Below are 10,920 nucleotides of genomic sequence, written 5' to 3'. Positions count from 1 at the left end.
GTTAGCACACACCCCAAAATAATTATTTGCGGATTTCTTTCTTTTCCTCTTAGGTATTTTTATTGGGTTTAGTAATATAGGGTTGCCATAAAGTAAAAACCAGGACACCCCGAAAGTTGTTGAGCTTTTTTAAGGAACAACCCCCCCAACCCCCAATTCTTAAATTGACTTGTCCAAAACGCTCCCCAGAAAACCCGGTAATGATCTTGAAGGAGAAAACAAGCTTCCTCCCTCCTGCATGGTGTGGCTCTCATATCAATGTCCTGAGGGGGAGAGAGCAAAACGTCTCTCTCTCCCCTTTCTCCACCCCATGCAGAATGGCAAAGGGTCTGTGCACCCGGCTGGTAAGAAGATGGTTGGAGTTTGGAGCCCAGCCAGGGGCTGGCTGTGGGCAGGATCCTTGCATTGCCGGGGGTTGGACTAGATGACCCTTGGCATCCCTTCCAACTCTACCATGCTATGATTCTCTCAAGCAGCTAAAGGAACGGGCGGGGGAGCAAGATGCAGAACAAGGAGAGGCACAACCACACACCCCAACCACACCCTCTGGCCTGACCCACGGTGGCCTCATCCCAGCAGACTTTGACCCCCCTGATTTTATCTTTCTTAATTCAGCTGCCTGGCAACCCAGCACCCTGGACCCTGTTTGCCAGCTGAGGTCACAAAGTGCTGCTTTTCAAGCAAGCCTTAAAATGCCCTGCAAGGGGGATGCCTCTCAGATGTCAGTGAGAGACTGAAAAATGAATTCTGAAGGTAGGAGGCCCAGAGGAGATGAGTGCTATAAAATTATTATTATTATTTGCCTCTCAGCAATGCAGCTCTGCAGACTTAGCCCCTTTTCCTGAGCCAGGAGTCCCAAATGGAAGGTGTTTTAAGGGAAAGGCTTCTAGCGGGCTTCAGCTTGCACGGGGCAGGAGCCTAGTGAGATTTATTTTATATTATTTCTTTGCACCATCGCTGCATGTGACCCTTGATCAAAAGGTCCTTGCCCCAAGGGGCTTACAATCTTTAGTATGCCACAGGGAGGGAACAGAGCAAGGTTGAGGTCCAGGGTGGATCCTGAGTCCTCCTGCGAGACATAAGCCAAGGGCTCTGAGATTAGACTTTGGGATTCCTGGACATTTCCTGAACATTTCCCTCTTCCTCTGTTTTTATTTTCCTTTCTGTCTCCTAGGTCCTAAGAGCCTATTGTGGCGCCGGAAGGAGAATGAAACTTTGGCCGTTGTGGTAGGTTAATTCCATGGGGAATCCATTCCCCACATGTGCAGGGAGGTCGTGGCACCGACCTGAGTGAAACAGGGCAGGGTTGGGGGGTTGCAGGCCTGTCTCGCCCCAGCCCCTCGCCCCCCTCCTTCCAAGCCAGGGGTGGGGCCATCATGTGCCCAGGCAGGAGCAGTGGTGACGTGGGCATGGGCAGCCTGGCAGGGGTGCTTGTTCTGTCCCCTCCTTCCCTGGGTCAGCTGGCCAGACCCCCTCGCCAGAGCTCAGGCTGTCCCTACAGAAGTTTGGGGGCTGCCCCCCCAGGGGCCCTATGTCTCCCCCGCAGGAGGGCCCTGCCTCCACTGGCTTGCCTGGCATGGGCTGATGCTTGTCCGCTCTTTGCCGCGCAGGAGAAGGAGGGATGTGTCTGGGGGGAGGCAGCAGAGGGAGGGAGGGAGCTGGGAAGGCAGACAGGAGGGGGGGAGAGAAAAGATGGGGGGAATAGGGAGGGCACTGTGCCCCCGATGAAAATGACTGGGGAGTGGGGACGGCCCACAGGACCCCTGTCCCCTAGAGAGTACAATGTCCTTCTTCCTTCTCAGGGCCATGGTTTGGGAAAGGCGGCAGCAGCAGCAGCAGCAGCCCAGCAGCAGCCCAGCGGTGCAGCAAAATCCAGCAAAATGTGGAGGTATGCTGTGACCTTCCTTCCGTGGCAGCAGGGGAAGTCTTGCTAGCTGGAGGAGGAAGGCCTGATTTAGATATCCCTATACTGTAGTTTTATGGAGAGGGTTTCTCTCTGGTCCACCTGGACAGGGCAAGGGTCGTGATCCACTCCCAAGGCTGGGCTGGGGCAGTTTTAGGATGGCATGACCGGGGCGCTCACGCTGGGCTAAAACAATGCGGAAGAACAAGAGGGGTGGGTGCCAAAATGTAGGGTGGTACAGGCAGGGTCGTAGCTAGGGAGTGGTGAGGTGGGCCCCCGCCAGGGGCACATGTGAGGGGGGGGGAATACAAAATGGGCTTTAAAATAGGTCCATAAATATGTCTATAATTAAAGATTTATGTGGGAGGCAGTGGAAGACAGGAGTGCCTGGCATGCTCTGGTACATGGGGTCACGAAGTGTCGGACTAGACAATAATTTCAAAAAGAATGGGGGAAATGCAGAGAATCCTTTACCAAAGAGTGCCCCCAAATATACACCTGGAGTTGTTGCGATTGATTTCTACAGGAGACTGCGGTTTTTAAAAGTCATAATTAGGAAAATTCGTAAAAATCACATACAAAAGAAACAGTATACAAGAAGTAAATAAGGAGGCCATTTACAGGATAAAGGAAGTTTTTTGTTTTTATGTTATGCTTTCTTTGTATAAGGGGATAGGAGTTGAATTTAGATAATTAAATTGTCAGTGGTGGTGGGTTTGTATGTATGAGTTGTTGTGGACTCTGTTGTAAATAAAGTAAAAAATAATAATTAAAAAAAGATCACCTAGCTACGGCTCTGTGTACAGGGTGCCTTTGACATTTGAAAGAGCAGCAAAGTTGGCTCTTGGTTGGGCACAGTTCCAGATTAAAACCTGTGGAGGCCTCTAGGCAGTCAAAATATCGCTAGGCTCCTCGCAATGATCTCCTGATACATTTTTTATTTTACCAACCAACAATATTAATCAACCAATTTTATTACGCAAAACAAACGGTATTTATTTTGATCCAATATTGCCTGGCCCATAGGCTGGTGCCTGCTCTGCCCATTGGGCAATCCAGCTGTGGTTGGGAATGCTTCTGCGGAAATGAATCCCAGAATTCCCCCCCCCCTTCCCGGTCATTCCTTCCTTCAGACAGAAGCAGAAATGGTGTGTGGAACTGGACCAGGGGAAGAAGTGGCTCTCCTTGTCTTCTTAGCCCATATTTTTCTGTAATTTCTGCATCCCATGAATATGTCCTTCCTGAGATCCTAGCCAACCTCAACTAGTGATCTCAGTTACCATAATGAACCTTGGAATAAACTATATACATAAAGGTAAAGGGACCCCTGACCATTAGGTCCAGTCGTGACCGACTCTGGGGTTGCGGCGCTCATCTCGCGTTATTGGCTGAGGGAGCCGGCATACAGCTTCCAGGTCATGTGGCCAGCATGACAAAGCCGCTTCTGGCAAACCAGAGCAGCACACGGAAACGCCGTTTACCTTCCTGCTGCAGCAGTACCTATTTATCTACTTGCACTTTGATGTGCTTTCAAACTGCTAGGTTGGCAGGAGCTGGGACCGAGCAACGGGAGCTCACCCCGTCGTGGGGATTCGGACCGCCGACCTTCTGATCGGCAAGCCCTAGGCTCAGTGGTTTAACCACAGCGCCACCTGGGTCCCAAACTATATACATATTATCATCATCTATATATATGTTTCTGGAACTCCTCCAACAAGTCAGACTAACTGAGCTTGTTTCTTCCTTAGGCGAGAGGCCAGCCAGAACAAGGGGGGGAAGGCTCCAACTTCAGGTAAGTGGAAATGCCAATTGAGTGCCCTATATTATAGGGATGCTTCCTTCCCATGTCCCATGCACCAGGCTGGTGCTAGCATGGCTGGGAGCCAGGCGCTTCCTCATTCCTCCATTTTCTTTCCAGGGAGGGAGCCTTTCCCCAAGGTTTACATCGTTCTGGCCAAATCCCTGGAGAGACGTGGCGACTCTCAGGTAATGGGACTGGGACAGAAGGGAGGGAGGGAGGGGTCCTTGTGAAACTTGGTTTGGGGGTCATAGGAACACTCTCCCCGCCTGTGGCTTCCAGGAAGTGCTTTTCATAAGCATTATTCCCTCCAACCGGGTTGCCTTGCAATAACCCTCTCCACTACGCAATTGTCTCACCCTCTTTGAAAGCCACCTCATCCCAGGTGCTTTTGGGGGGGGTCTGATTCCCCTGGGCTTCCTTATTCCCACAAGGAGGCGGCTCTTGCGAGATCGGCAGTGTGATCTTGTTCACAGACCTTACAAAGTCCCCACTGGTCCACAATTGCATGTGTCCCTCATTCCTTGACGATGACAGAAAGCCTGGAACTTTGGCGCATCTAACTGGTGTCCATTTAGCTTTGTGTTCTTGGCCCAAAAATCTATCAGAAAGGGGGCAGAAAGCAGGCGGGTGTCCGGGAAAAGAGACTTTGTCAATCCCCCCCAGCCCTGAACCCCAGGTGTTTTGACCCTATGAGATTCTGGTTTGAGGTGCGATACCCAGAACACAATCCCCATGAAAGTGGCAGGCTTCCTGTTGAGAGCATCCACCACACCAGACCTTCAAAGGCCTCTTCCACCACTTTCACAGTCTTGGCTTCCACCAAGGAATCCTGGGAGCTGTCCTTTGTCAAGGACCTGCCATTGCCGACAGCTCCCATTCCCATTCCCAGCACCCTGAACACACTACAGGATTGCCAGGATTCTCCAGGACGCTGAAAGTGGAGAGAGAAGCCTTTCAATATTTGGTGCGACCAAGACAGCTGGATGGGCTTCTGAGTTGACCTTCTGTCCATAGTTTTTGGCCCGTCCGTCCCAGCCCCTTCTTCTAAGATGTCCTGCTTTCTCCACAGAGCCACGCCTCCAGGGATGAGGCTCCAGCGCCGGCTCCCAGGATGAAGGGCGAGAGACCACCCCGGCGGTTCCCGGCCCCTGACCCTTGCATGGCTACCCCACTGCCCCCTCTCCGTACGGGCATGGCTCCGTCCCGGCCCTACTTGGCACAGAAGCAGCAGCCAAGGTTTCCTCCCATTAAAACCACCTCGAGAGTTATTTCGGTGAGGGAGGAGACTTTGGCTGCTCCCTCTGTGCCAGGCCGGTCGGGACACAGCCATGATGCCCGTATGGAGGAGGACAAGTGGGGGAAGCTCATAAGATCAGGTAGGAGGAAATGCCCCCTTCCCAGCTCCCCACCCTCCTGGCCCAGACTGGGGCTAGCGTGGCTGGGAGCCAAGCGTCTGCTGATGTCTCCGTTTGTTTTGCAGCGAGGGAAAGGTTCAGCCTGGGAGCCGCCGCATCCTGGGAGGGACTGGAGCCGAGACGAGGGCCTCTCGCCTCAAAGGTACAGTAATGGGACAGGAGGAAGGAGGGGGGCCTTAGGAAACACACAAGGAAGGCCTGCAGAAGCATGCTAAGGGCCCATCTGGCCCAGCCGCCTCTTCTCCCAGGGGCCACCCAGATGCCCGTGGGAAAGCCACAAACAGTGGCAGAGCTAGGGGCTTTGGCACCCGGAGCGAGGGGGTGTGTGCCACGTGACTTTTCCTGCATCCTACCCGCCTTTCGTTGGGGTGCAGAGGGCGAGATGCTCCGCTCAGGTCTCCTCCACCTTTTTGTGGGGGGTCTTTACGCTTGGAAACCCAAAACTCACCTGGGGCCCTCTGAGCCTGTGCAAAGGGCATGTCCTTCACCCCAAGCAACCGAAAGGACTGTCTTTCTGCATAGAACCCTGCCTAAGCGTGATCCTCCTGGCTAGGCATGATTTTATTGCTTTATCTGAAGCACCGTCCCTGGTGTTTGGTCTGTGACAGACCATTCACCTGTTAAGGGATTCTTCCCTCAAAGCAGCGTGTAGCATTGAGGTCTCCCCCTGCCTCAAATATACCTTCTTTCTTGCAGGATTTCGCTCCTGCACCGCTGTGGCTGCTGCCAAAACCACCCCCCAAATAAAACAGGTAAGAGGAAATTTCTACAGAGCGGGGAGAACACCCTACAAGTTGAGAGTCCGTGTTCATGCTGTGGAGGCATTTTTGTAAAAAGGCTTATGCTGATGTTAAGAACAATTAATTTCTCATTAATTCCCTGTTTTCCGTAAGGGTTCAGGGACCATATAAGACCCCATGAGGTTCCCTGGCCGGAGATAAAATGACAGAGACCAATCAGATGTATTTCAAAGCAAAGCGGTGGTTACACCCGATCCTTTATTGCAAAATATAGAAGATATTGGCTTTACTGGCCAAGGGAGCCAGTGTACAGCTTCCAGGTCATGTGGCCAGCATGACTAAGTCGCTTCTGCCGAACCCAGAGCAGCGCACGGAATTGCCGTTTACCTTCCCGCTGGAGTGGTACCTATTCATCTGTTTACACTTTGACGTGCTTTCGAACTGCTAGTGGGCAGGAGCAGGGACCGAGCAACGGGAGCTCACCCCGTCGCCGACCTTCTGATCAGCAAGCCCTAGGCTCTGTGGTTTAGACCACAGCGCCACCCTTCTCCCATTATATGTAATTAGTGTTGTTCATAATTAGATCAACAGTTTTCAAGCACATCATTCCATAAAATTAATAACCTTAGATCTTCTCTTTAAATAAAAAAATGGCATTCAGGTTGTGTAAGTGAGTGGATATAATGCAAGCAGATAACCATTTTAGAGGAATCTGCTTATATAGTACTTTCCTCTCCACAGATCATGCACTGGCTGGAGATATTGATTAGAAAGCTCCGCCATAAACCCCTGGCACTTGATTTATTTGACTTTTATCTATTTTCTTCATTGCAGGGTGCTTCATATACACCAGAATCATTGCACACAAGCAAATTGCAAAGAATGTTACATGCCTTTGTTTTACAATGTGTGCTCAACCCAAAGAATTAGATGAAGCAATATATTATCTTCCTACAGCAAAAAAATTAAAACTGCATTCAGCAATCAAGCTTTATTTGTGGAGCCATTTCCTGAATCGGCTGTATTGTTCCAGCTTTATGGCACTATTTTTATCACCAAGTGGATCTAATGTCCTGCTGCAAACTTAATTGTAATAAATGAGCATATCCACTGAAAGTGGGTGGTTGCTGAACAACTCCAAGTACGCCTGGAAGATGCGGACCATTTGGATCCCTTCCAGTCGGGATTCAGGCCTCACCATGGGACTGAAACGGCCTTGGTTGCGCTGTTCGATGATCTCCAGTGAGAGCTGTTTCCTAGTTCTGCTGGATCTCTCAGCAGCCTTTGACACCATCGACCATAACATCCTTCTGGACCGTCTAGAGGGGTTGGGAGCTGGGGGCACTGTGTCCAGAAAGTGGTGCTGGGGGATGAGTGTTCGGACCCCTGGGCTCTCACTTGTGGGGTGCCTCAGGGTTCCGTTCTCTCCCCCATGCTTTTTAACATCTACATGCAGCCGCTGGGAGAGATCATCAGGGGGTTTGGGCTGGGTGTTCATCAGTATGCGGATGATACTCAGCTCTACCTCTCTTTTAAATCAGAACCAGTGAAGGCGGTGAAGGTTCTGTGTGAGTGCCTGGAGGATGTTGGAGGATGGATGGGGGCTAACAGATTGAGGTTGAATCCTGACAATACTGTTTCTGTGGGACAGGGGTCGGGCGGGTGTGGGGGACTCCCTGGTCCTGAGTGGGGTAACTGTGCCCTTGAAGAACCAGGTGTTCAGCCTGGGAGTCATTTTGGACTCACAGCTGCCCAGGGAGGCACTGGTTAATTCTGTGTCCAAGGTGGCTGTCTACCAGCTCCATCTGGTACCCTACCTGCCCACAGTGTCTCACCAGAGTGGTGCATGCTCTGGTTATCTCCCGCTTGGACTACTGCAATGCGCTCTACGTGGGGCTACCTTTGAAGGTGACCCGGAAACTACAACTAATCCAGAATGCGGCAGCTAGACTGGTGATTGGGAGTGGCCGCCAGGACCACATAACACCAATCCTAAGAGACCTTCAATGGCTTCCAGTACGTTTCCGAGCACAATTCAAAGTGTTGGTACTGACCTTTAAAGCCCTAAATGGCCTCGGTCCTGTATACCTGAAGGAGCGTCTCCACCTTCATCGTTCTGCCCGGACACTGAGGTCCAGCGCCGAGGGTCTTCTGGCGGTTCCCTCATTGCAAGAAGCCAGGTTGCAGGGAACCAGGCAGAGGGCCTTCTGTTTGATGCTTTATTGTTTCTAATATTTGGTTGGAAGCCGCCCAGAGTGGCTGGGGAAACCCAGTCAGATGGGCGGGGTATAAATAAATAAATATTATTATTATTATTATTATTATTATTATTATTATTATTATTTCAGCTCTATTCTTTACCATTAATTTATTAGGCCAAACGTCTAGAACTTTCCCTGTGTGGACAACTTGGAGAATCTTGACCCTTGGTTTCCTTTTTCTAGGTGTTATGACAAATGATTGTATGTTTTCATGAAACAAGCTGTGTTATACTGTTGTTGTTGTTTAGTCGTTTAGTCGTGTCCGACTCTTCGTGACCCCATGGACCATAGCACGCCAGGCACTCCTGTCTTGCACTGCCTCCCGCAGTTTGGTCAAACTCATGTTCGTAGCTTCGAGAACACTGTCCAACCATCTTGTCCTCTGTCGTCCCCTTCTCCTAGTGCCCTCAATCTTTCCCAACATCAGGGTCTTTTCCAAGGATTCTTCTCTTCTCATGAGGTGGCCAAAGTATTGGAGCCTCAGCTTCAGGATCTGTCCTTCCAGTGAGCACTCAGGGCTGATTTCCTTAAGAATGGATAGGTTTGATCTTCTTGCAGTCCATGGGACTCTCAAGAGTCTCCACCAGCACCATAATTCAAAAGCATCAATTCTTCGGCGCTCAGCCTTCTTGATGGTCCAGCTCTCACTTCCATACATCACTACTGGGAAAACCATAGCTTTAACTATACGGACCTTTGTCGGCAATGTGATGTCTCTGCTTTTTAAGATGCTGCCTAGGTTTGTCATTGCTTTTCTCCCAAGAAGCAGGCGTCTTTTAATTTCGTGACTGCTGTCACCATCTGCAGTGATCAAGGAGCCCAAGAAAGTAAAATCTCTCACTGCCTCCATTTCTTCCCCTTCTATTTGCCAGGAGGTGTTATACTAGGCCACACTATTTGTCTGCCTACTCTAGGATCACACCCTTAGTGCCTCCATCTCTTGCAGGCCACTCTGACAAGGGGGTGAGGCCACCCACTTGCCAATCCCCTGCCAATCAGATAACATTTAGGTGGGGCTGGGGGGCACTCTTTAGCCCATTATTCTGAATAAAGTATTAATCTCCTGCCCAGTGGCGGGCTTTGGTAATATGGTGTCCTGAACGAGTACAAAATCTGGAAGCCCCCAAAATTTGAGTAGACACCTGTAAATATAACCTTTAGGTATTATTATTCATATTAATATTATGAGTCCCCTTGGCTGTGGGGGTGGGGGAATGACCTGCACCACCTTAAGAAGGATACTGACAAGCTGGAACGTGTCCAGAGGAGGGCAACCAAAATGGTCAAGGGCCTGGAAACGATGCCATATGAGGAATGGCTTAGGGAGCTGGGTATGTTTAGCCTGGAGAAGAGAAGGTTAAGGGGCGATATGATAGCCATGTTCAAATATATAAAAGGATGCCATATAGAGGAGGGAGAAGGGTTGTTTTCTGCTGCTCCAGAGAAGTGGACACGGAGCAATGGATTCAAACTACAAGAAAGAAGATTCCACCTAAACATTAGGAAGAACTTCCTGACAGTAAGAGCTGTTCGACAGTGGAATTTGCTGCCAAGAAGTGTGGTGGAGTCTCCTTTGGAGGTCTTTAAGCAGAGGCTTGACAGCCATCTGTCAGGAATGCTTTGATGGTGTTTCCTGCTTGGCAGGGGGTTGGATTGGATGGCCCTTGTGGTCTCTTCCAACTCTATGATTCTAATTATTATAGAGTTGAAAGAGGCCCCCAGGGCCATACAGTCCGAGCCCCTGCAATGCAGGAATCACAGCTGAAGAAGAATCCCTGACAGGTGGCCATGCAACCTCTACTTAGCATCCTCCAAGGAAGAAGAGTCCATTCCTTTTATATATATATTTATATAATAATGTTTTTATTATACTTTTCAAAAAAACAACAATAGTAAAGCAGAAAGAAGAAAAAGAAAAAACAAATACATATAAAACACAAATTCTTATATCACTTCACATTGTATATTGGGATCTCCTCGGGTTCCCCTCCCTGTGGTTCTTTAGCACAATTATACTTAGCAAATTCTATACCATTTTAATCACCTTGTATAATCTTATTTTCTTCCTTTCATATAACATATTCATAAATTCCACAGTCTATTTACAACTTAATTTCTGATCTATTACTTTAGCATGATTTTTTAAATACAGTTTGAAATCTTTCCATTCTTCTTCCATCGCTTCCTCCCCCTGCTTGCGGATTCTTCCGGTCATCTCAGCTAATTCCATAAACTCCATCATCTTCATCTGCCAATCATCAATCGTTGGTAGTGTTTTTAATTTCCAGTTCTTAGCAATCAAAAGTCTAGCCGTCATCGTAGCATACATAAAAAAAGATACATTTTTCTTTGGAATCTCCTTCCCGACAATGCCCACTAGAAATGCTTCTGGTTTCTTAACAAATGTGTTTTTCAACACTTTCTTGAGTTCATTATAAATCTTGTTCCAGAAGTCACTTACTAGTGGACATGTCCACCACATGTGGTAAAATGAACCTTCTTCTTTCTTACATCTCCAACATTTATTATCATGGTTATGGTAAATCTTTGCTAATTTTACTGGTGTAAGATACCACCTATACATCATTTTCATTATATTTTCTCTCCAAAGACTACACGCAGTAAACTTGATATTCTCTTGCCACAGTTTTTCCCATTCCTCAATCATGATATTATGACCAACATCCTTTGCCCACAAAATCATAACATTTTTTGTTTGTTCATCTTTCGTATGCCACTCAAGCAACAGTTTATACATTCTGGAAAGTATTTTTGTCTTAGGTTCTAACAAGAAGAGTCC

General features: G+C 48.8%; 1 long non-coding RNA gene across 1 annotated transcript; it reads left to right on the top strand.

Moving 5' to 3' along the window:
• Positions 1–644: 644 nt before the first annotated feature.
• LOC132592692 (uncharacterized) lies at positions 645–3,676 on the top strand. The gene is made up of 4 exons (XR_009558223.1): positions 645–753; positions 1,175–1,227; positions 1,803–1,888; positions 3,652–3,676. It is a non-coding gene; the product is annotated as an uncharacterized LOC132592692 (long non-coding RNA).
• Positions 3,677–10,920: the final 7,244 nt, after the last annotated feature.

The sequence above is a fragment of the Zootoca vivipara genome, chromosome 9 (genome assembly GCF_963506605.1).
Source record: "Zootoca vivipara chromosome 9, rZooViv1.1, whole genome shotgun sequence".
NCBI classification, from domain to species: domain Eukaryota; kingdom Metazoa; phylum Chordata; class Lepidosauria; order Squamata; family Lacertidae; genus Zootoca; species Zootoca vivipara.
This window is presented reverse-complemented; position numbering and strand designations above follow the sequence as displayed.